The sequence below is a fragment of the Corvus brachyrhynchos genome, unplaced genomic scaffold, assembly GCF_000691975.1.
Source record: "Corvus brachyrhynchos isolate BGI_N302 unplaced genomic scaffold, ASM69197v1 scaffold3, whole genome shotgun sequence".
NCBI classification, from domain to species: domain Eukaryota; kingdom Metazoa; phylum Chordata; class Aves; order Passeriformes; family Corvidae; genus Corvus; species Corvus brachyrhynchos.
This window is the reverse complement of record NW_008237619.1, coordinates 11869782-11874365: the sequence shown is the minus strand read 5'-3', so window position 1 is coordinate 11874365 and position 4584 is coordinate 11869782.

The following is a 4584-nucleotide window of genomic DNA, read 5'->3' as shown; positions in this document are numbered from 1 at the left end:
GGGGAGCCCCGGAGCCAGTGCATGCCGGGTTGCCCTCCACTTGCCGCTGCACAGCCCAGACCCAGGGACCAGCCATCGCCGGTGAGCTACCCAGGGGAGCGATTCCCTGCTCAGCCCCGCTGTTTTTCTGCCACTACGCCCGGTTTTTCTCCACACTTCAACCCAACACGCACTGCCTGCCGGGCAGGCTCACCCCACGGCTCCCGCTATAACTGCGGAGTTTCTGCTGCCCACGGGGTGAGCCAGCCCCTGCTGTCCCAGCCGCTGCTCCGAGGCTCCTGCCACAGCCCATTTCGGCGCCCAGCCCGCCCGCCATTACCGTGACGGAGACGCGGCTGAGCTGGCACCAGGCGCGGGGGAACCACGGCACCTGCCCTGCCGGGAGCCACCGGCGCCCCTGCCGGCTGTGGCCGGAACCGCACCCGAGGGGAAAGGGCCCGTCAGCCGAGAGAGGCTGGCACTGGGTTCTGGTTCTGTTTGTTGTCGCTTGTTTGCCGTGTTGTCCACGTGCATACTAGTAAAGAACTGTTATTTCTTTTCCCGTATCTTTGTCAGAAAGCCCCTTAATTTCAAAGTTATAGTAATTCACTGGGAAGGGGGTCATATTTTGCATTCCAAGGGAGGTTCCTGCCTTCCTTGGCAGACACCTGTCTTTCAAACCAAGACCGATTTTGGTGCCCAGTGTAGGGCCTGAGGGCAGCAAGAGGAAAGGGTGAAAAAGGAATACCAGTTCCTGGGTAACATCTTCTGTGTGCTGAATACAGAAACCTCGTTAAGCAGCCCCATGTGGTCTAGCATACCCTGCTTTGGCTGGCACACGGTTGAAAGGAGTAAGATGAATGTGTCTTTACAAACAGACTGTGTGAATCTGCTTGTGGATAGGGCTGGGAGCTTAGATACAGGGCAGTAACAGAAGAAAACTCTCAGTTCTGGAAGATGTTACTAATCAACACAGACTGGTGCTCAGCCAAGGCCATGTTAAATTGCTGAACCTAGAGAAAAAGAACAAAGACTTAACAGAATTATGAATAGGTTTTTTTCTTTTATATAACAAAAAGGGGGGTGCTTATTAGAGGGGGGCATAGAATAGATGATTGAAGAAGTCTGTACCTTCTGAGTACCTCAGCCAATGGGCAAAGGAAGAGGGTGTTGTGGCCAGGATTAGGATAAAAAGGGGGTTGCATCCCCCAACAATTCCAGAGACCCCATGGAAAATGCCTATGGTGTCTCCCTTTATTCAAAAAAAGTTACAGGAGTCCTCTGTCTCCTTTTTGGACATAAACCACTGGTGTTTGTTAATTAATTTTCCTTCTGTGCATGAAAGGCTGCTGTGAAAGTAAACCCACAGGCTCCCAAGTCACAGCAGAAGTCACTTGGCAGAATTGGTAACATCTGAACATCCTGAAGTGGTTCCATCTGGCATGGTGCTGCCTCCCAGTGCCTCCACAAGACAGGAAAAAATAAAAGACAAATACAAGACAAGAGGATGTGACAGCTGCATCCCAACCACTTTCCCACACCTCCCATCTTCTAGGCTGAGATTTACATCACTGCATTAACCTGGCTGCCTGTGAAAGAGGTACATTTTTTACTAGAATAGAATCAAGGAAATGTCTTGTTTAAGCATAAAAAAATTATGCCTCCAACTTGGTTCACATATAGCATGTGTGATCCTCACTGATCAATTAAGTGCCTGTGAGGAAAATGCTAGATTGATCCTGACATTTTTCCAAGCATTAGCACTTTCCTACTCTAGTAGGAAGAGTAGGAAGTCTGCGGTGTGCTTATTTTTGAGGTCTTCTGAATAGAGTTTTTTTTTCTGAAATGTTAGTAAACACATGTACAATTTTTTTTTGTCATAATACATAATATGAAGTCCTTTTTTGTATAAATAATTATGTTCTGAGCTGAAGAATACCTCACTTACTTGATATGAAAGCAAAAATTTTTTCTTTTTTAAGCTGCAATAACCCACATTCAGGATTTGGGCAACTTTTGACTTGGTAGGGTTTTTTGTAAGCATTTGCCATTGCATATTTAGATTATACAGTCACAGTCTTACTTTGCTAATCAACCTCCAAGTAGCTGCTAACAAAATCTCCTTGTTTCCATGGAATTGTCAATGCTATAAGGAAATAAACTTCAGTGCAGCTGTACTAGAGAAGCTGATTAAAACAGTGGTATTTTTGTTTAATTGGTTGTATAGAAAAAATAGGACTTCGTATGCTGTTTTTCCTCAAATTAAGTGAGAATAACAGTTTGGTTTCATTTTTCAAAACTTAGTAATACTATCTTCAATTGGAACCACATATGGCATCTAGCTAATAACTAACTATATGTAGTTATATTTACTGTATACTTGTAAGCAAATATTGTATATACATTCCTTGTGCATGTGTTTGTAGATAAAGGATCAGTTAAGGAAAAATACCTTTTTTAATGTTAAATTTCTGTTTTGTTCTCTATGCAGTTTCATGGTTAGGAGACATGAAAACCATCTGAGGTGAAGTCTGAAGACACACAAAAAGGAATGCCAGGTAAGGTTTTTTTTACCGAGTGAATGAAGATCTGAAAATATTTCTGTTTGAACTGCAGAACTTGAGAACAGTGAATTTGTCAGATGTATCTTACCATGCAAAATGAAAGGAGAAAAAAATTGGTTGAAACAACATAAAATTGTATATACAGCTCCTCGGAACTGTTCAGTGTCAGTCTGCTGGCTCTAAGATGTTCTGCATCCAAGATCCTGAAAAAATGTGAAGTTTCATAACTAGTCATTTAAAAAAAACCCCAAACTCTGAAGTATAATGGTGTGCCCATGGGAAAACAGCTTCCTTGCACCCCTCTCTGCTTGTACCAACAAAGCAATTCATCACTAGAGAGTGTTTTTAAACTGCTGCATTTATGAAGGAGGATGTAACTGGTATGCAGTGGATCACCAACACTTGTTTTAATTCTTGCCTAAGGAACAGACAACTCATAAAGCTGACTGACACTGGACTATCATGTGCAGTAGCATTCCTTAGTCTTCATCTCCCTGCAGGTCAGCATCACCAGCTTTAATTATGTGCATTCTTTGATGTTTTAAGAGACATTTAAGTGCCTGGTAGACCACCAGCAGTTTCTTCCAGCTTGCAGGTGAACTCACACCGCCTTTACTCATAAAAAAAGAGTAATTGTGACTGCATTCTTTAGATGAGGCACTGCAGTGCTGGAATTCATATGAAAGGGAAAAAGCACAAGCAGCATCAGCTTTACTCGGTAACTGGAAATAGCCATGGTCTAGTTGAAGGCTGAACCAGCAGCCTCTCCAGCAGTGCAGAGGTGGTGTGCTGACTGGGGACAGGGACCAGCCCACCTCCTGCCAGGAAGCTCCTGAGACAGAGCATGACCCTGTGTAACTCACAAATAACCTCAGCATTTCCAGACTGCAAATCAATTAGATAAAAGGTAGGTGTTAACTGCAAACATACCGAGTAGTAAGTATGTACAGTTTATTTAAAATACTTCTTAACATATAAAACCCCCTCACTATTTATACAGTCTAAGTCCTAGCAACATATACAAATACTGAGCAACTACAGTACATGCTGAGGTAAGAACATACATTCTGGGAGAATACTCAAGCCAAACAAGAGTGAAATACATATTATATACATGTCTTCACATATAAGAGAGACCCATGAAATGTACCTTTGCTTTATTGTACACAGGCAAATTCTAGTCTTAGTGTGTCATGCAATTAAACCCAACTGTTACATATTCAAATGTATCTCAGCCCTAGCAGATAACATGTTCCAAGTCTGAGGCAGGAGCAAAGCCTGGGACCAAATTCCTTCAGAAAAGGGGCTTAAATTTTAAAAACATCAATTTCTTTAACAGCTCATGCTCCTCAGATGATGAAGTTGCATTACGTTTTCTTAAAAAATAACCCACTGTAGACAAACTGTTTAATTCTTGCACCACCTTAGCTTGCAGCTATCCACAGTTCTACCATTCCTGGTCTGAAGTAAAAATTAAATCCAGGTGTGTTTACACTGACTTCAACATATCCATTTGTTTTTATGGTAATTTTTCTAAGCCTAAACTGGTGCACGTTGAGAATGGAGAGGATTCTTAACTTGGCTGTAATCGTATTGTCACATCTCAATAGAAACCAACAACTTCCCACCCCTTTCAAATAGAATCAGCTCAGGTAATTTCAGTTATACTTGCTGCTGATAGCTAAGAACACTTACTCACCTGTTTAAGCAAAACTACAACTATTGCAGACTATTTTTGTCAGGCAGAAAAAGCTGCAGTAACATCAAAAGTACAAGTATAGGCAGGAATTTGCTGTTCACAAATGGGTCTTAATTACCATCCTTCCTTACATTGACATTTACGCTTAAGACACCCAACTCTAAAATAAGTAATTAAGAAAAAGTCAATGAATGAGAAAGAATGATCAGGAATTGTAGAATTGGGCTTTAAGGTAGCACAGAGTATTTTCAGCATCTTTGTTGGCTACAGGGACAGTGGGACTGAGCACACCCTGAGCGAGTCTGCCAACACCACCAAGCTGTGAGGTGCAGTGAAGATGCT